Raw genomic sequence first — 23,897 nt, forward strand, 5'->3', positions numbered from 1 at the left:
GCAATAAATAAGAGGTAACTGTTGAATAAATTTTACCTATACAACATGTACAATGTAAAACGATAAATAATAGGTAGTTGTTGCATTAATGTTACCTATATAACATGTATAATGCAATAAATAATAAAGTAATAGGACCAATTTTATCTATACAATGAACCTTAACCAACAACAAATATAAAGTATACAATGCAGAATAGTCTTATTTATACTTGACATAAAGACCAGTGAACCTAAACCAACAACAAATATAAAGTATACAATGCAGAATAGTCTTATTTATACTTGACATAAAGACCAGGGAACCTAAACCAACAACAAATATAAAGTATACAATGCAGAATAGTCTTATTTATACTTGACATAAAGACCAGTGAACCTTAACCAACAACAAATATAAAGTATACAATGCAGAATTGTCTTATTTATACTTGACATAAAGACCAGTAAACCTTAACCAACAACAAATATAAAGTATACAATGCAGAATAGTCTTATTTATACTTGACATAAAGACCAGTGAACCTAAACCAACAACAAATATAAAGTATACAATGCAGAATAGTCTTATTTATACTTGACATAAAGACCAGGGAACCTAAACCAACAACAAATATAAAGTATACAATGCAGAATAGTCTTATTCACTACAAAAGTCTAAAAGTCTGAAAAGACCAGTTTTTGTCTTGATTTGCATGAACTTTTACTAGACATTCTCCAAAAGTATGACTTGTGTCTTAATTTTTCTTGACAAATTCTAATTTATATCAAGTTTGTATGAAAATTACTTGACATATTCTTGACATTCTGAATATGGTCTTAAAATTTCTTGACAAATTCTTGACATTTAAATACTGTCTTGAAATTTCTCAACATGTTCTCGACATTCTTATTTTTTCTCAGTAGGTCTTGACATATTCTGAACATTTTGAATCGTGTCTTAAATTTACTTGACAGTTCTGAGTTTAAATCTAATGTTTAAAATAATTTAAATTTGGATGTGTTGATATAAAACAAATTTAAAATTGAGTTTTTAAATAATTACAAATTTTGATTCCTAAATTTTATAAATTAAATGATTAAAACCAATCATACTGTAGACATATTTCATTCTACATTCATAATATTAAATGTTTATATGGTAAAAAATTATTGTACCAAAATGTGGTTTATATATTAATAGCAAATTATGATGATATACAAATCATTCATTTAACAGAGGAAAAATTGTGTAATGTCATCTGTTGGAATATATTTTAAGTATTACACATGGACAGGATGTTCCCCATACAATTAAGATATTCCACACCCCCAGAATACACGCAACTGTCAAATAGAAATTACTGCTTTACCTGTAATAAGCCATACAAATTATCAATTGACCGACCATGCCACTACAATTTAAAAAGTTTGTTCATAATCATCATTTTGATGAAAAAAAATGAATTGAAAATTGAATATTTCCCGAAGATTAAAAGAAAAGTATTATCTACCCCAGGAATAATAAAAAATATATTTATAATGGGTCCATTTTCTATAGAAATCATTGGTCTTATGAAATGGATCCCAAACAGACATGCATAATATAGATCTTAACATTTTTTTCTTTTTCGGAAGGTCAGTTATCAAAAATATTTATAAAATTCAACACTCAAATTAAAATATAAAAAATGTTTTTTTGGTTGTCCTAAAAAATGAACAAGGTTTTTGAATCAAGACGGGAACTAAGTCTTTGACCTTCACGAAATCTCTCCCCCCCCCTCTTATTTCAGCCACACAAACCCAAAAGATGAATTTTGGGGTCCAACCGAGACGCATGGTCACATTTTAAAACTGCCTTATAGACACCTATTTTAGTAAAGCAAATTTGACTGGAAGTTTTGCGAATGGCAAAAATCTAAATGCTGTTTGTCAGCAAATTCAACTTATATTCCAAGTGAAAACAATAAATTAAACGTTTAATAAAAATTAATCAAAATGTACATGGGGGATTATTCAGGGTTTTTCAACTAAGTTGCACCAAAAGGGTATCTTACTACACACAATTAATCCTTGATTCTTCAAAGTTTAGTTTAGCCATAATAAGTATATAACAGCAAAAGAATGTCACAAACAGTGCAGAATAAGTCTGTTCACATTTTTAGGCGAAATTTATAATGTTGAGATAGTGTCAAGACATATTTAAGACTGTCAAGAATGTGTCGAGACATATTCAGACATTATTTAGAATGTCAAGAATATGTCAAGACATATTCAGATATTATTAAGAATGTCAAGAATGTGTCAAGACAGATCGAGACATTATTAAGAATGTCAAGAATATGTCAAGACAGATCGAGACAAATTTAAGACAGTCAAGAATTGGTCGAGACTAATCCAGACTCTTATCAGATGATACAGGAAGTGTCGAGAAATTTTAAGACAATGTTCATACTGTCAAGACACTTGTCAAGAAAAATCAAGAACCTTATGAGACAAATTCATACAATGTCAAGCTTTTTTTTAAATTATTAAGACAAATCAAGAATGTCGAGTAAAAATTCATGCAAATTCAGACAAAAACTGGTCTTTTCAGACTTTTTGACTTTTGTAGTGATTTATACTTGACATAAAGACCAGTGAACCTTAACCAACAACAAATATAAAGTATACAATGCAGAATAGTCTTATTTATACTTGACATAAAGACCAGTGAACCTTAACCAACAACAAATATAAAGTAAACAATGCAGAATAGTCTTATTTATACTTGACATAAAGACCAGTGAACCTAAACCAACAACAAATATAAAGTATACAATGCAGAATAGTCTTATCTATACTTGACATAAAGACCAGTGAACCTTAACCAACAACAAATATAAAGTATACAATGCAGAATAGTCTTATTTATACTTGACATAAAGACCAGTGAACCTAAACCAACAACAAATATAAAGTATACAATGCAGAATAGTCTTATTTATACTTGACATAAAGAACAGTAAACCTAAACCAACAACAAATATAAAGTATACAATGCAGAATAGTCTGATTTATACTTGACATAAAGAACAGTAAACCTAAACCAACAACAAATATAAAGTATACAATGCAGAATAGTCTTATTTATACTTGACATAAAGACCAGTGAACCTAAACCAACAACAAATATAAAGTATACAATGCAGAATAGTCTTATTTATACTTGACATAAAGACCAGTGAACCTTAACCAACAACAAATATAAAGTATACAATGCAGAATAGTCTTATTTATACTTGACATAAAGACCACTGAACCTTTACCAACAACAAATATAAAGTATACAATGCAGACTAGTCTTATTTATACTTGACATAAAGACCAGTGAACCTAAATCAACAACAAATATAAAGTATACAATGCAGAATAGTCTTATTTATACTTGACATAAAGAACAGTGAACCTAAATCAACAACAAATATAAAGTATACAATGCAGAATAGTCTTATTTATACTTGACATAAAGACCAGTGAACCTAAACCAACAACAAATATAAAGTATACAATGCAGAATAGTCTTATTTATACTTGACATAAAGACCAGGGAACCTAAACCAACAACAAATATAAAGTATACAATGCAGAATAGTCTTATTTATACTTGACATAAAGACCAGTGAACCTTAACCAACAACAAATATAAAGTATACAATGCAGAATAGTCTTATTTATACTTGACATAAAGACCAGTAAACCTTAACCAACAACAAATATAAAGTATACAATGCAGAATAGTCTTATTTATACTTGACATAAAGACCAGTGAACCTAAACCAACAACAAATATAAAGTATACAATGCAGAATAGTCTTATTTAAACTTGACATAAAGACCAGTAAACCTTAACCAACAACAAATATAAAGTATACAATGCAGAATAGTCTTATTTATACTTGACATAAAGACCAGTAAGCCTTAACCAACAACAAATATAAAGTATACAATGCAGAATAGTCTTATTTATACTTGACATAAAGAACAGTAAACCTAAACCAACAACAAATATAAAGTATACAATGCAGAATAGTCTTATTTATACTTGACATAAAGACCAGTAAACCTTAACCACCAACAAATATAAAGTATACAATGCAGAATAGTCTTATTTATACTTGACATAAAGACCAGTGAACCTAAACCAACAACAAATATAAAGTATACAATGCAGAATAGTCTTATTTATACTTGACATAAAGACCAGTGAGCCTTAACCAACAACAAATATAAAGTATACAATGCAGAATAGTCTTATTTATACTTGACATAAAGACCAGTGAACCTTAACCAACAACAAATATAAAGTATACAATGCAGAATAGTCTTATTTATACTTGACATAAAGACCAGTGAACCTAAACCAACAACAAATATAAAGTATACAATGCAGAATAGTCTTATCTATACTTGACATAAAGACCAGTGAACCTTAACCAACAACAAATATAAAGTATACAATGCAGAATAGTCTTATTTATACTTGACATAAAGACCAGTGAACCTAAACCAACAACAAATATAAAGTATACAATGCAGAATAGTCTTATTTATACTTGACATAAAGAACAGTAAACCTAAACCAACAACAAATATAAAGTATACAATGCAAAATAGTCTGATTTATACTTGACATAAAGAACAGTAAACCTAAACCAACAACAAATATAAAGTATACAATGCAGAATAGTCTTATTTATACTTGACATAAAGACCAGTGAACCTAAACCAACAACAAATATAAAGTATACAATGCAGAATAGTCTTATTTATACTTGACATAAAGACCAGTGAACCTTAACCAACAACAAATATAAAGTATACAATGCAGAATAGTCTTATTTATACTTGACATAAAGACCACTGAACCTTTACCAACAACAAATATAAAGTATACAATGCAGAATAGTATTATTTATACTTGACATAAAGACCAGTGAACCTAAATCAACGACAAATATAAAGTATACAATGCAGAATAGTCTTATTTATACTTGACATAAAGAACAGTGAACCTAAATCAACAACAAATATAAAGTATACAATGCAGAATAGTCTTATTTATACTTGACATAAAGACCAGTGAACCTAAACCAACAACAAATATAAAGTATACAATGCAGAATAGTCTTATTTATACTTGACATAAAGACCAGTGAACCTAAATCAACAACAAATATAAAGTATACAATGCAGAATAGTCTTATTTATACTTGACATAAAGAACAGTGAACCTAAACCAGCAACAAATATAAAGTATACAATGCAGAATAGTCTTATTTATACTTGACATAAAGACCAGTGAACCTTAACCAACAACAAATATAAAGTATACAATGCAGAATAGTCTTATTTATACTTGACATAAAGACCAGTGAACCTTAACCAACAACGAATATAAAGTATACAATGCATAATAGTCTTATTTATACTTGACATAAAGACCAGTGAACCTAAACAAACAACAAATATAAAGTATACAATGCAGAATAGTCTTATTTATACTTGACATAAAGAACAGTAAACCTTAACCAACAACAAATATAAAGTATACAATGCAGAATAGTCTTATTTATACTTGACATAAAGACCAGGGAACCTAAACCAACAACAAATATAAAGTATACAATGCAGAATAGTCTTATTTATACTTGACATAAAGACCAGTAAACCTTAACCAACAACAAATATAAAGTATACAATGCAGAATAGTCTTATTTATACTTGACATAAAGAACAGTGAACCTAATCCAACAACAAATATAAAGTATACAATGCAGAATGGTCTTATGTATACTTGACATAAAGACCAGTGAACCTTAACCAACAACAAATATAAAGTATACAATGCAGAATAGTCTTATTTATACTTGACATAAAGACCAGGGAACCTAAACCAACAACAAATATAAAGTATACAATGCAGAATAGTCTTATTTATACTTGACATAAAGACCAGTGAACCTTAACCAACAACAAATATAAAGTATACAATGCAGAATAGTCTTATTTATACTTGACATAAAGAACAGGGAACCTAATCCAACAAGAAATATAAATATACAATGCAGAATAGTCTTATTTATACTTGACATAAAGAACAGGGAACCTAATCCAACAACAAATATAAAGTATACAATGCAGAATAGTCTTATTTATACTTGACATAAAGACCACTGAACCTTAACCAACAACAAATATAAAGTATACAATGCAGAATAGTTTTATTTATACTTGACATAAAGAACAGTGAACCTAAACCAACAACAAATATAAAGTATACAATGCAGAATAGTCTAATTTATACTTGACATAAAGAACAGTCAACCTAAACCAACAACAAATATAAAGTATACAATGCAGAAGAGTCTTATTTATACTTGACATAAAGACCAGGGAACCTAAACCAACAACAAATATAAAGTATACAATGCAGAATAGTCTTATTTATACTTGACATAAAGACCAGTGAACCTTAACCAACAACAAATATAAAGTATACAATGCAGAATAGTCTTATTTATACTTGACATAAAGACCAGTAAACCTTAACCAACAACAAATATAAAGTATACAATGCAGAATAGTCTTATTTATACTTGACATAAAGACCAGTGAACCTAAACCAACAACAAATATAAAGTATACAATGCAGAATAGTCTTATTTAAACTTGACATAAAGACCAGTAAACCTTAACCAACAACAAATATAAAGTATACAATGCAGAATAGTCTTATTTATACTTGACATAAAGACCAGTAAGCCTTAACCAACAACAAATATAAAGTATACAATGCAGAATAGTCTTATTTATACTTGACATAAAGACCAGTAAACCTAAACCAACAACAAATATAAAGTATACAATGCAGAATAGTCTTATTTATACTTGACATAAAGACCAGTAAACCTTAACCACCAACAAATATAAAGTATACAATGCAGAATAGTCTTATTTATACTTGACATAAAGACCAGTGAACCTAAACCAACAACAAATATAAAGTATACAATGCAGAATAGTCTGATTTATACTTGACATAAAGACCAGTGAGCCTTAACCAACAACAAATATAAAGTATACAATGCAGAATAGTCTTATTTATACTTGACATAAAGACCAGTGAACCTTAACCAACAACAAATATAAAGTATACAATGCAGAATAGTCTTATTTATACTTGACATAAAGACCAGTGAACCTAAACCAACAACAAATATAAAGTATACAATGCAGAATAGTCTTATCTATACTTGACATAAAGACCAGTGAACCTTAACCAACAACAAATATAAAGTATACAATGCAGAATAGTCTTATTTATACTTGACATAAAGACCAGTGAACCTAAACCAACAACAAATATAAAGTATACAATGCAGAATAGTCTTATTTATACTTGACATAAAGAACAGTAAACCTAAACCAACAACAAATATAAAGTATACAATGCAAAATAGTCTGATTTATACTTGACATAAAGAACAGTAAACCTAAACCAACAACAAATATAAAGTATACAATGCAGAATAGTCTTATTTATACTTGACATAAAGACCAGTGAACCTAAACCAACAACAAATATAAAGTATACAATGCAGAATAGTCTTATTTATACTTGACATAAAGACCAGTTAACCTTAACCAACAACAAATATAAAGTATACAATGCAGAATAGTCTTATTTATACTTGACATAAAGACCACTGAACCTTTACCAACAACAAATATAAAGTATACAATGCAGAATAGTCTTATTTATACTTGACATAAAGACCAGTGAACCTAAATCAACGACAAATATAAAGTATACAATGCAGAATAGTCTTATTTATACTTGACATAAAGAACAGTGAACCTAAATCAACAACAAATATAAAGTATACAATGCAGAATAGTCTTATTTATACTTGACATAAAGACCAGTGAACCTAAACCAACAACAAATATAAAGTATACAATGCAGAATAGTCTTATTTATACTTGACATAAAGACCAGTGAACCTAAATCAACAACAAATATAAAGTATACAATGCAGAATAGTCTTATTTATACTTGACATAAAGACCAGTGAACCTTAACCAACAACAAATATAAAGTATACAATGCAGAATAGTCTTATTTATACTTGACATAAAGAACAGTGAACCTAAACCAGCAACACATATAAAGTATACAATGCAGAATAGTCTTATTTATACTTGACATAAAGAACAGTGAACCTTAACCAACAACAAATATAAAGTATACAATGCAGAATAGTCTTATTTATACTTGACATAAACATGATAAAGACCAGTGAACCTAAACCAACAACAAATATAAAGTATACAATGCAGAATAGTCTTATTTATACTTGACATAAAGACCAGTGAACCTAAACCAACAACAAATATAAAGTATACAATACATAATAGTCTTATTTATACTTGACATAAAGACCAGTGAACCTTAACCAACAACAAATATAAAGTATACAATGCAGAATAGTCTTATTTATACTTGACATAAAGAACAGTGAACCTAAACCAACAACAAATATAAAGTATACAATGCAGAATAGTCTTATTTATACTTGACATAAAGAACAGTAAACCTTAACCAACAACAAATATAAAGTATACAATGCAGAATAGACTTATTTATACTTGACATAAAGACCAGTGAACCTAAATCAACAACAAATATAAAGTATACAATGCAGAATAGTCTTATTTATACTTGACATAAAGAACAGTGAACCTAATCCAACAACAAATATAAAGTATACAATGCAGAATAGTCTTATTTATACTTGACATAAAGAACAGTGAACCTAAATCAACAACAAATATAAAGTATACAATGCAGAATAGTCTTATTTATACTTGACATAAAGACCAGTGAACCTTAACCAACAACAAATATAAAGTATACAATGCAGAATAGTCTTATTTATACTTGACATAAAGACCAGTGAACCTTAACCAACAACAAATATAAAGTATACAATGCAGAATAGTCTTATTTATACTTGACATAAAGACCAGTGAACCTTAACCAACAACAAATATAAAGTATACAATGCAGAATAGTCTTATTTATACTTGACATAAACATGATAAAGACCAGTGAACCTAAACCAACAACAAATATAAAGTATACAATGCAGAATAGTCTTATTTATACTTGACATAAAGACCAGTGAACCTAAACCAACAACAAATATAAAGTATACAATACAGAATAGTCTTATTTATACTTGACATAAAGACCAGTGAACCTTAACCAACAACAAATATAAAGTATACAATGCAGAATGGTCTTATTTATACTTGACATAAAGACCAGTGAACCTAAACCAACAACAAATATAAAGTATACAATGCAGAATGGTCTTATTTATACTTGACATAAAGACCAGTGAACCTAAACCAACAACAAATATAAAGTATACAATGCAGAATAGTCTTATTTATACTTGACATAAAGAACAGTAAACCTAAACCAACAACAAATATAAAGTATACAATGCAGAATGGTCTTATTTATACTTGACATAAAGAACAGTAAACCTAAACCAACAACAAATATAAAGTATACAATGCAGAATAGTCTTATTTATACTTGACATAAAGACCAGTAAACCTTAACCAACAACAAATATAAAGTATACAATGCAGAATAGTCTTATTTATACTTGACATAAAGAACAGTGAACCTAAACCAGCAACAAATATAAAGTATACAATGCAGAATAGTCTTATTTATACTTGACATAAAGACCAGTGAACCTTAACCAACAACAAATATAAAGTATACAATGCAGAATAGACTTATTTATACTTGACATAAAGACCAGTGAACCTAAACCAATAACAAATATAAAGTATACAATGCAGAATAGTCTTATTTATACTTGACATAAAGACCAGTAAACCTAAACCAACAACAAATATAAAGTATACAATGCAGAATAGTCTTATTTATACTTGACATACAGACCAGTAAACCTAAACCAACAACAAATATAAAGTATACAATGCAGAATAGTCTTATTTATACTTGACATACAGACCAGTAAACCTAAACCAACAACAAATATAAAGTATACAATGCAGAATAGTCTTATTTATACTTGACATAAAGAACAGTGAACCTAAACCAACAACACATATAAAGTATACAATGCAGAATAGTCTTATTTATACTTGACATAAAGACCAGTGAACCTTAACCAACAACAAATATAAAGTATACAATGCAGAATAGTCTTATTTATACTTGACATAAAGACCAGTGAACCTTAACCAACAACGAATATAAAGTATACAATGCATAATAGTCTTATTTATACTTGACATAAAGACCAGTGAACCTAAACAAACAACAAATATAAAGTATACAATGCAGAATAGTCTTATTTATACTTGACATAAAGAACAGTAAACCTTAACCAACAACAAATATAAAGTATACAATGCAGAATAGTCTTATTTATACTTGACATAAAGACCAGGGAACCTAAACCAACAACAAATATAAAGTATACAATGCAGAATAGTCTTATTTATACTTGACATAAAGACCAGTAAACCTTAACCAACAACAAATATAAAGTATACAATGCAGAATAGTCTTATTTATACTTGACATAAAGAACAGTGAACCTAATCCAACAACAAATATAAAGTATACAATGCAGAATGGTCTTATGTATACTTGACATAAAGACCAGTGAACCTTAACCAACAACAAATATAAAGTATACAATGCAGAATAGTCTTATTTATACTTGACATAAAGACCAGGGAACCTAAACCAACAACAAATATAAAGTATACAATGCAGAATAGTCTTATTTATACTTGACATAAAGACCAGTGAACCTTAACCAACAACAAATATAAAGTATACAATGCAGAATAGTCTTATTTATACTTGACATAAAGAACAGTAAACCTTAACCAACAACAAATATAAAGTATACAATGCAGAATAGTCTTATTTATACTTGACATAAAGAACAGGGAACCTAATCCAACAACAAATATAAATATACAATGCAGAATAGTCTTATTTATACTTGACATAAAGAACAGGGAACCTAATCCAACAACAAATATAAAGTATACAATGCAGAATAGTCTTATTTATACTTGACATAAAGACCACTGAACCTTAACCAACAACAAATATAAAGTATACAATGCAGAATAGTTTTATTTATACTTGACATAAAGAACAGTGAACCTAAACCAACAACAAATATAAAGTATACAATGCAGAATAGTCTAATTTATACTTGACATAAAGAACAGTCAACCTAAACCAACAACAAATATAAAGTATACAATGCAGAAGAGTCTTATTTATACTTGACATAAAGAACAGTGAACCTCAACCAACAACAAATATAAAGTATACAATGCAGAATAGTCTTATTTATACTTGACATAAAGAACAGTAAACATAAACCAACAACAAATATAAAGTATACAATGCAGAATAGTCTTATTTATACTTGACATAAAGACCAGTAAACCTTAACCAACAACAAATATAAAGTATACAATGCAGAATAGTCTTATCTATACTTGACATAAAGAACAGTGAACCTTAACCAACAACAAATATAAAGTATACAATGCAGAATAGTCTTATTTATACTTGACATAAAGAACAGTAAACCTTAACCAACAACAAATATAAAGTATACAATGCAGAATAGTCTTATCTATACTTGACATAAAGACCAGTAAACCTTAACCAACAACAAATATAAAGTATACAATGCAGAATAGACTTATTTATACTTGACATAAAGAACAGTGAACCTAAATCAACAACAAATATAAAGTATACAATGCAGAATAGTCTTATTTATACTTGACATAAAGAACAGTAAACCTTAACCAACAACAAATATAAAGTATACAATGCAGAATAGACTTATTTATACTTGACATAAAGAACAGTGAACCTAAATCAACAACAAATATAAAGTATACAATGCAGAATAGTCTTATTTATACTTGACATAAAGACCAGTAAACCTTAACCAACAACAAATATAAAGTATACAATGCAGAATAGACTTATTTATACTTGACATAAAGAACAGGGAACCTAAACCAACAACAAATATAAAGTATACAATGTAGAATAGTCTTATTTATACTTGACATAAAGACCAGTGAACCTAAACCAACAACAAATATAAAGTATACAATGCAGAATAGTCTTATTTATACTTGACATAAAGACCAGTGAACCTAAACCAACAACAAATATAAAGTATACAATACAGAATAGTCTTATTTATACTTGACATAAAGACCAGTGAACCTTAACCAACAACAAATATAAAGTATACAATGCAGAATGGTCTTATTTATACTTGACATAAAGACCAGTGAACCTTAACCACCAACAAATATAAAGTATACAATGCAGAATAGTCTTATTTATACTTGACAATAAAGACCAGTGAACCTTAACCAACAACAAATATAAAGTATACAATGCAGAATAGTCTTATTTATACTTGACATAAAGAACAGTGAACCTAAATCAACAACAAATATAAAGTATACAATGCAGAATAGTCTTATTTATACTTGACATAAAGAACAGTAAACCTTAACCAACAACAAATATAAAGTATACAATGCAGAATAGACTTATTTATACTTGACATAAAGAACAGTGAACCTAAATCAACAACAAATATAAAGTATACAATGCAGAATAGTCTTATTTATACTTGACATAAAGACCAGTAAACCTTAACCAACAACAAATATAAAGTATACAATGCAGAATAGTCTTATTTATACTTGACATAAAGAACAGTAAACCTTAACCAACAACAAATATAAAGTATACAATGCAGAATAGTCTTATTTATACTTGACATAAAGACCAGTAAACCTTAACCAACAACAAATATAAAGTATACAATGCAGAATAGTCTTATTTATACTTGACATAAAGAACAGTAAACCTTAACCAACAACAAATATAAAGTATACAATGCAGAAAAGTCTTATTTATACTTGACATAAAGAACAGTGAACCTTAACCAACAACAAATATAAAGTATACAATGCAGAATAGTCTTATTTATACTTGACATAAAGAACAGTGAACCTAAACCAACAACAAATATAAAGTATACAATGCAGAATAGTCTTATTTATACTTGACATAAAGAACAGTGAATCTAAACCAACAACAAATATAAAGTATACAATGCAGAATGGTCTTATTTATACTTGACATAAAGACCAGTGAACCTAAACCAACAACAAATATAAAGTATACAATGCAGAATAGTCTTATTTATACTTGACATAAAGACCAGTGAACCTTAACCAACAACAAATATAAAGTATACAATGCAGAATGGTCTTATTTATACTTGACATAAAGACCAGTGAAACTAAATCAACAACAAATATAAAGTATACAATGCAGAATAGTCGTCTTATTTATACTTGACATAAAGAACAGTGAACCTAATCCAACAACAAATATAAAGTATACAATGCAGAATAGTCTTATTTATACTTGACATAAAGAACAGTGAACCTAAATCAACAACAAATATAAAGTATACAATGCAGAATAGTCTTAATTATACTTGACATAAAGACCAGTGAACCTTAACCAACAACAAATATAAAGTATACAATGCAGAATAGTCTTATTTATACTTGACATAAAGACCAGTGAACCTTAACCAACAACAAATATAAAGTATACAATGCAGAATAGTCTTATTTATACTTGACATAAAGACCAGTGAACCTTAACCAACAACGAATATAAAGTATACAATGCAGAATAGTCTTATTAATACTTGACATAAAGACCAGTGAACCTTAACCAACAACCATATAAAGTATACAATGCAGAATAGTCTTATTTATACTTGACATAAAGAACAGTGAACCTAAACCAGCAACACATATAAAGTATACAATGCAGAATAGTCTTATTTATACTTGACATAAAGAACAGTGAACCTAAACCAGCAACACATATAAAGTATACAATGCAGAATAGTCTTATTTATACTTGACATAAAGAACAGTGAACCTTAACCAACAACAAATATAAAGTATACAATGCAGAATAGTCTTATTTATACTTGACATAAACATGATAAAGACCAGTGAACCTAAACCAACAACAAATATAAAGTATACAATGCAGAATAGTCTTATTTATACTTGACATAAAGACCAGTGAACCTTAACCAACAACAAATATAAAGTATACAATGCAGAATAGTCTTATTTATACTTGACATAAAGACCAGTGAACCTTAACCAACAACAAATATAAAGTATACAATGCAGAATAGTCTTATTTATACTTGACATAAAGAACAGTGAACCTAAACCAGCAACACATATAAAGTATACAATGCAGAATAGTCTTATTTATACTTGACATAAAGAACAGTGAACCTTAACCAACAACAAATATAAAGTATACAATGCAGAATAGTCTTATTTATACTTGACATAAACATGATAAAGACCAGTGAACCTAAACCAACAACAAATATAAAGTATACAATGCAGAATAGTCTTATTTATACTTGACATAAAGACCAGTGAACCTAAACCAACAACAAATATAAAGTATACAATACATAATAGTCTTATTTATACTTGACATAAAGACCAGTGAACCTTAACCAACAACAAATATAAAGTATACAATGCAGAATAGTCTTATTTATACTTGACATAAAGAACAGTGAACCTAAACCAACAACAAATATAAAGTATACAATGCAGAATAGTCTTATTTATACTTGACATAAAGAACAGTAAACCTTAACCAACAACAAATATAAAGTATACAATGCAGAATAGACTTATTTATACTTGACATAAAGACCAGTGAACCTAAATCAACAACAAATATAAAGTATACAATGCAGAATAGTCTTATTTATACTTGACATAAAGAACAGTGAACCTAATCCAACAACAAATATAAAGTATACAATGCAGAATAGTCTTATTTATACTTGACATAAAGAACAGTGAACCTAAATCAACAACAAATATAAAGTATACAATGCAGAATAGTCTTATTTATACTTGACATAAAGACCAGTGAACCTTAACCAACAACAAATATAAAGTATACAATGCAGAATAGTCTTATTTATACTTGACATAAAGACCAGTGAACCTTAACCAACAACAAATATAAAGTATACAATGCAGAATAGTCTTATTTATACTTGACATAAAGACCAGTGAACCTTAACCAACAACAAATATAAAGTATACAATGCAGAATAGTCTTATTTATACTTGACATAAACATGATAAAGACCAGTGAACCTAAACCAACAACAAATATAAAGTATACAATGCAGAATAGTCTTATTTATACTTGACATAAAGACCAGTGAACCTAAACCAACAACAAATATAAAGTATACAATACAGAATAGTCTTATTTATACTTGACATAAAGACCAGTGAACCTTAACCAACAACAAATATAAAGTATACAATGCAGAATGGTCTTATTTATACTTGACATAAAGACCAGTGAACCTAAACCAACAACAAATATAAAGTATACAATGCAGAATGGTCTTATTTATACTTGACATAAAGACCAGTGAACCTAAACCAACAACAAATATAAAGTATACAATGCAGAATAGTCTTATTTATACTTGACATAAAGAACAGTAAACCTAAACCAACAACAAATATAAAGTATACAATGCAGAATGGTCTTATTTATACTTGACATAAAGAACAGTAAACCTAAACCAACAACAAATATAAAGTATACAATGCAGAATAGTCTTATTTATACTTGACATAAAGACCAGTAAACCTTAACCAACAACAAATATAAAGTATACAATGCAGAATAGTCTTATTTATACTTGACATAAAGAACAGTGAACCTAAACCAGCAACAAATATAAAGTATACAATGCAGAATAGTCTTATTTATACTTGACATAAAGACCAGTGAACCTTAACCAACAACAAATATAAAGTATACAATGCAGAATAGACTTATTTATACTTGACATAAAGACCAGTGAACCTAAACCAATAACAAATATAAAGTATACAATGCAGAATAGTCTTATTTATACTTGACATAAAGACCAGTAAACCTAAACCAACAACAAATATAAAGTATACAATGCAGAATAGTCTTATTTATACTTGACATACAGACCAGTAAACCTAAACCAACAACAAATATAAAGTATACAATGCAGAATAGTCTTATTTATACTTGACATACAGACCAGTAAACCTAAACCAACAACAAATATAAAGTATACAATGCAGAATAGTCTTATTTATACTTGACATAAAGAACAGTGAACCTAAACCAACAACACATATAAAGTATACAATGCAGAATAGACTTATTTATACTTGACATAAAGACCAGTGAACCTAAACCAACAACAAATATAAAGTATACAATGCAGAATAGTCTTATTTATACTTGACATAAAGACCAGTAAACCTAAACCAACAACAAATATAAAGTATACAATGCAGAATAGTCTTATTTATACTTGACATACAGACCAGTAAACCTAAACCAACAACAAATATAAAGTATACAATGCAGAATAGTCTTATTTATACTTGACATACAGACCAGTAAACCTAAACCAACAACAAATATAAAGTATACAATGCAGAATAGTCTTATTTATACTTGACATAAAGAACAGTGAACCTTAACCAACAACAAATATAAAGTATACAATAGTCTTATTTATACTTGACATAAAGAACAGTAAACCTAAACCAACAACAAATATAAAGTATACAATGCAGAATAGTCTTATTTATACTTGACATAAAGAAAAGTGAACCTTAACCAACAACAAATATAAAGTATACAATGCAGAATAGTCTTATTTATACTTGACATAAAGACCAGTAAACCTAAACCAACAACAAATATAAAGTATACAATGCAGAATAGTCTTATTTATACTTGACATAAAGAACAGTGAACCTTAACCAACAACAAATATAAAGTATACAATGCAGAATTGTCTTATTTATACTTGACATAAAGACCAGTGAACCTTAACCAACAACAAATATAAAGTATACAATAGTCTTATTTATACTTGACATAAAGAACAGTAAACCTAAACCAACAACAAATATAAAGTATACAATGCAGAATAGTCTTATTTATACTTGACATAAAGACCAGTGAACCTTAACCAACAACAAATATAAAGTATACAATGCAGAATAGTCTTATTTATACTTGACATAAAGAACAGTAAACCTTAACCAACAACATATATAAAGTATACAATGCAGAATAGTCTTATTTATACTTGACATAAAGACCAGTAAACCTTAACCAACAACAAATATAAAGTATACAATGCAGAATAGTCTTATTTATACTTGACATAAAGAACAGTAAACCTTAACCAACAACAAATATAAAGTATACAATGCAGAATAGTCTTATTTATACTTGACATAAAGAACAGTGAACCTAAACCAACAACAAATATAAAGTATACAATGCAGAATAGTCTTATTTATACTTGACATAAAGAACAGTGAACCTTAACCAACAACAAATATAAAGTATACAATGCAGAATAGTCTTATTTATACTTGACATAAAGAACAGTGAACCTTAACCAACAACAAATATAAAGTATACAATGCAGAATAGTCTTATTTATACTTGACATAAAGAACAGTAAACCTTAACCAACAACAAATATAAAGTATACAATGCAGAATGGTCTTATTTATACTTGACATAAAGAACAGTAAACCTTAACCAACAACAAATATAAAGTATACAATGCAGAATAGTCTTATTTATACTTGACATAAAGACCAGTGAACCTAAACCAACAACAAATATAAAGTATACAATGCAGAATAGTCTTATTTATACTTGACATAAAGAACAGTCAACCTAAACCAACAACAAATATAAAGTATACAATGCAGAATAGTCTTATTTATACTTGACATAAAGAACAGTCAACCTAAACCAACAACAAATATAAAGTATACAATGCAGAATGGTCTTATTTATACTTGGCATAAAGAACAGTAAACCTTAACCAACAACAAATATAAAGTATACAATTCAGAATGGTCTTATTTATACTTGACATAAAGACCAGTGAACCTAAACCAACAACAAATATAAAGTATACAATGCAGAATGGTCTTATTTATACTTGACATAAAGAACATTAAACCTTAACCAACAACAAATATAAAGTATACAATGCAGAATAGTCTTATTTATACTTGACATAAAGACCAGTGAACCTAAACCAACAACAAATATGTGTCATTATAAAGAAATCAATGAATAGTATTTGAGATTTTACTGTTAAAGAAATTATTGCAGTATGTAAAATATTACATTAAAACCAAACAAACTACAAGAAATAAAGCTATCTTTATGATAATTCAACAATCTGTCTTGAAACTACAGTTAATTTTGTCTGTGTCATTAACTTGTTATAAGTAACAACAGAGTGTTTAGGGATTTTACTAACTCTACATATTTGGAACATACTGGTACAACTGTTATATTAAAATACATTCTGCAAAATACAGCTGGGATTGTTTCTTTATTCATACATATCTCTGATTATTTCTTGAACAAATAATCATGTTTATGTGCGACTCCTAGTATATTCTTGCTTGCTCTATATTCACAAGTTTAATAGCACATGAGTAAAAGGCTGACATGTATTACTGTGGAGTTCTATTATTTGTATTTTGTGGTCAATTCAGAGTAATATTATTCTAGTACTTGCTTTATTGACAGCTTCTATGACACATGAGTAAAAGGCTGACTACGTTACTCTGGAGTGTAATTTTTCGTAATTTTTGTTCGATCCACATGGATGATCATGATGATGAGAGTCCATATTATTATTCTAGTAAGTGCTTTATTTACAACAACTATGACACATGAGTAAAAGGCTGACATACATTACTCTGGAGTGTAATTTTTCGTAATTTTTGTTCGATTCACATGGATGATGAGAGTCCATATTATTATTCTAGTAAGTGCTTTATTGACAACAACTATGACACCTGGAGTGTCATTATTTGTGATTTTTGTTCGATTCACATGGATGATGAGAGTCCATATCATTATTCTAGTACTACTTTATTGACAACAGTAATGTTTTTTTTTTCATCACCAACAAATGAAATCCATTTGTTTATTATGTGTAAAAAATTAGGAAAGTAGGATTACATCTATGGGACAGAAACCTTACAGCAAACCAACGAATGAAATGACATGAAAAGGTAATTTTTGCAGCAGTTTTTGAATAACAATTGTAGCCAGTACAGTACGTACATATAATGATATACTAATTTAGAGGACAGTCAGTGAAGAAATGGAAATTAAATAATGGATACACTATTGACTTTTTTGCTGTTTCTCTTAACTGACACATGTGACACACTTTGTTTTTTTTTGTTGTTTTTTTTATAATTGTCTTGATGGGCAATTAAACCGTCCTTTTTATTTACCACTCTGACAACAAATAATGTTGACCTTTGATTTACAAAAATAAACACATTTTCCCAATTTCCATCCTAGATAGCCAGGTGCAATCTGATATTCACAATGTCTGAAATTCTAGTTTCCGTATTTTTTTTTAATACTCCTTATCCTCCATTTGCGTTTTAGAATTTTTACTCGACTCATTATTCTTTTTGTCTTGCTTGCCCAGTGTTTTATAAAGTATTTATCAATCTGAATCTCGATATAAAATCATATAAAAATGACACTTCATGGATAAAACCTAATCGACGATCCTGTGTCAATGGACAAAACCAATGCAATGTTAAGCAACTCGGGTTTGCCTACTTATTTTTCTTTATTTTGTTAATCGATCTATTTCCAGTTTTATGTAATATTTATCTTCATGAACATTGGTGTTTTTACTCGCTGACCATTGGTTTCTTTTACATAAATATAACATCTTTATACATTTTGAACATTTTGAAATTAATTCTATATTTGTGTTGGATTTGAACTTTGTCTTTTATATTTTTTTACTTGTCCACGGGCAACCCAGACAAAATAATTACTTGTCCGGTTGTTCAAATGTACCAGTCGGGCGAGTCAGGCATAGAATTTCCACACCCCTGGGTGAGTTTTAGAGCATGATAAGATGGTTGTTGTGTAAGTAGTGTAGGATTGGTGTTAGGTGTGTTTGTGGAGTATGATGAGATGGTTGTTGTGTCAGTAGTGTATGATTGGTGTTAGGTGTGTTGGTGGAGTATGATGAGATGGTTTTTGTAGTAGTGTAGGATTGGTGTTAGGTGTGTTGGTGGAGTAAGATGAGATGGTATTGGTGTGTTAGTAGTGTATGATTGGTGTTAGGTGTGTTGGTGGAGTATGATAAGATGGTAGTTGTGTCAGTAGTGTATGATTGGTGTTAGGTATGTTGATGGAGTATGATGAGATGGTAGTTGTGTCAGTAGTGTATGATTGGTGTAAGGTGTGTTGGTGCAGTATGGTGAGATGGTAGTTGTGTCAGTAGTGTAGGATTGGTGTTAGGTGTTGGTGGAGTATGATGAGATGGTAGTTGTTAGTAGTGTAGGATTGGTGTTAGGTGTGTTGGTGATGTGTGACGAGATGGTAGTTGTGTCAGAAGGGTATGATTGGTGTTAAGTGTGTTGGCAGAGTATGATGAGATGGTAGTTGTATCAGTAGTGTAGGATTGGTGTAGGGTGTGTTTGTGGCGTATGATGAGATGGTAGTTGTGTCAGTAGTATATGATTGATGTAGGGTGTGTGGGTGGAGTATGATGAGATGGTAGTTGTGTCAGTAGTATTTGATGTAAGGTGTGTTGGTAGAGTATGCTTTGATGGTAGTTGTGTCAGTAGTGTATGATTGGTGTAAGGTGTGTTGGCGCAGTATGATGAGATGGTAGTTGTGTCAGTAGTGTAGGATTGGTGTTAGGTGTGTTGGTGATGTATGATGAGATGGTAGTTGTGTCAGTAGTGTATAATTGGTGTTAAGTGTGTTGGCAGAGTATGATGAGATGGTAGTTGTTGGTAGTGTAGGATTGGTGTTAGGTGTGTTGGTGATGTATGACGAGATGGTAGTTGTGTCAGTAGTGTAGGATTGGTGTGAGGTGTGTTGGTGATGTATGATGAGATGGTAGTTGTGTCAAAAGGGTATGATTGGTGTTAAGTGTGTTGGCAGAGTATGATGAGATGGTAGTTGTATCAGTAGTGTAGGATTGGTGTTAGGTGGGTTTGTGGAGTATGATAAGATGGTAGTTGTGTCAGTAGTGTATGATTGGTGTTAGGTGTGTTGGTGGAGTATGATGAGATGGTAGTTGTGTCAGTAGTGTATGATTGGTGTAAGGTGTGTTGGTGCAGTATGATGAGATGGTAGTTGTGTTAGTAGTGTAGGATTGGTGTTAGGTGTGTTGGTGATGTATGATGAGATGGTAGTTGTGTCAGTAGTGTATAATTGGTGTTAAGTGTGTTGGCAGAGTATGATGAGATGGTAGTTGTTGGTAGTGTAGGATTGGTGTTAGGTGTGTTGGTGATGTATGACGAGATGGTAGTTGTGTCAGTAGTGTAGGATTGGTGTGAGGTGTGTTGGTGATGTATGATGAGATGGTAGTTGTGTCAAAAGGGTATGATTGGTGTTAAGTGTGTTGGCAGAGTATGATGAGATGGTAGTTGTATCAGTAGTGTAGGATTGGTGTTAGGTGGGTTTGTGGAGTATGATAAGATGGTAGTTTTCAGTAGTGTAGGATTGGGGTAGGGTGTGTTTGTGGCGTATGATGAGATGGTAGTTGTGTCAGTAGTATATGATTGATGTAGGGTGTGTGGGTGGAGTATGATGAGATGGTAGTTGTGTCAGTAGTATTTGATTGATGTAAGGTGTGTTGGTAGAGTATGCTTTGATGGTAGTTGTGTCAGTAGTTTAGGATTGATATAGGGTGTGTTGGTAGATTATGATGAGATGGTAGTCATGTCAGTAGTATATGATTGATGTAGGGTGTGTTGGTAGATTATGATGAGATGGTAGTCATGTCAGTAGTATATGATTGATGTAGGATGTGTTGGTTGAGTATGATGAGATGGTAGTTGTGTCAGTAGTATTTGTTTGATGTAGGGTGTGTTGGTAGAGTATGATGAGATGGTTGTTGTGTCAGTAGTTAAGGATAGGTGTACAGTGTGTTGGTAGAGTATGATGAGATTGTAGTTGTGTCAGTATTTAGGATTGATGTAGGGTGTGTTGGTAGAGTATGATGAGATGGTAGTTGTGTCAGTAGGTTATGATTGATGTAGGGTGTGTTGGTGGAGTATGATGAGATGGTAGTTGTGTCAGTAGTATTTGTTTGATGTAGGGTGTGTTGGTAGAGTATGATGAGATGGTTGTTGTGTCAGTAGTTAAGGATAGGTGTACTGTGTGTTGATAGAGTATGATGAGATTGTAGTTGTGTCAGTATTTAGGATTGATGTAGGGTGTGTTGGTAGAGTATGATGAGATGGTAGTTGTGTCAGTAGGTTATGATTGATGTAGGGTGTGTTGTTGGAGTATGATGAGATGGTAGTTGTGTCAGTAGTTTAGGATTGGTGTAGGGTGTGTTCTTCCATACAACAAATATAGTTGACCTATTGCTTATAGTTAAACTTAACACTGAGCAATGAACCCTGAAAATGAGGTCAAGGTCAAATAAAACCTACGCGACTGACATATTGATCATAAAATATTTCCATACACCAAATATAGTTGACCTATTGTATATACATTGTGTAGTATTAGAAAAAAAGACCAAAACTCAAAAACTTAACTTTTCGTTCATTTATTTATATAAATAAGGCAGTAAGTTTTCTCGTTTGAATTGTTTTACATTGTCTTATCCGGGCCTTTTATAGCGGACTATGCAGTATGGGGTCTGCTTATTGTTGAAGGCCGTACGGTTAATGTCTGTGTCATTTTGGTCTCTTGTGGACAGTTGTTTCATTGGCAATCATACCACATCTTCTTTTTTATATTTGACCATTCAACCATGAAAATGTGGTCAAGGTCAGTTGACACCTGCCAGCTAGACATGTACACTTTACAATCATTCCATACACCAAATATAGTAGACCTATTGCCTACAATATAAGAAAAACAGACCAAAACACAAACACTTAACTATAACCACTGAACCATGAAAATGAGGTCAAGGTCAGATGACACCTGCCAGTTGGACATGTACACCTTACAGTCCTTCCAATAGTATCTGAGATATGGACTTGACCACCAAAACTTAACCTTGTTGAATGTTCACTGATCCATGAAATGAGGTCAAGGTCAAGGGAAAACTGTCTGACGGGCATGAGGACCTTGCAAGATACGCACATACCAAATATAGTTATACTATTACTTATAAAAGAGAATTTAACATTACAAAAACAATTTTTTTTCAAGTAGTCACTGAACCATGAAATGAGGTCAAGGACATTGGAAATGTGACTGGCGGAAACTTCGTCCAATGAGGCATCCATATACAAAATATGAAGCATCCAGGTCTACCACCTTCTAAGATATAAAGCTTTTAAGAAGTTAGCTAACGCCGCCGCCACTGCTTGATCAGTATCCCTATGCCGAGCTTTCTGAGATTAAAGTCGCAAGCTCGACAAAAAACAATCAGTTTTAAGGGGGCTCACGGGTCTGAATCATTTGTTTAATTTAAAAGAAAAATGAGGTCACCGTTCATTTACGCTCATAATCTGCCTTCGAAAGAAGCATACATTTTTGTTAATGTCCTTTTTTCTGTTGACCTAATAGGGAAAATAGTTGTAATATCGAAATAAAAAAAGAACTA

General features: G+C 30.1%; 3 protein-coding genes across 3 annotated transcripts in view; 1 reads left to right on the forward strand and 2 right to left on the reverse strand.

Moving 5' to 3' along the window:
* Positions 1-23,897, forward strand: part of LOC143051550 (uncharacterized) — a 576,970-nt gene that overhangs the window by 438,956 nt on the left and 114,117 nt on the right. The window lies entirely within an intron of this gene.
* The window catches only part of LOC143051961 (uncharacterized), a 353,125-nt gene that overhangs the window by 278,702 nt on the left and 50,526 nt on the right, over positions 1-23,897 (reverse strand). The gene's annotated exons all lie outside the window — the stretch shown is intronic.
* LOC143051962 (uncharacterized) overlaps positions 1-23,897 on the reverse strand; it is a 467,775-nt gene that overhangs the window by 44,042 nt on the left and 399,836 nt on the right. The gene's annotated exons all lie outside the window — the stretch shown is intronic.

The sequence above is a fragment of the Mytilus galloprovincialis genome, chromosome 11, assembly GCF_965363235.1.
Source record: "Mytilus galloprovincialis chromosome 11, xbMytGall1.hap1.1, whole genome shotgun sequence".
Classification (NCBI taxonomy): Eukaryota; Metazoa; Mollusca; class Bivalvia; order Mytilida; family Mytilidae; genus Mytilus; species Mytilus galloprovincialis.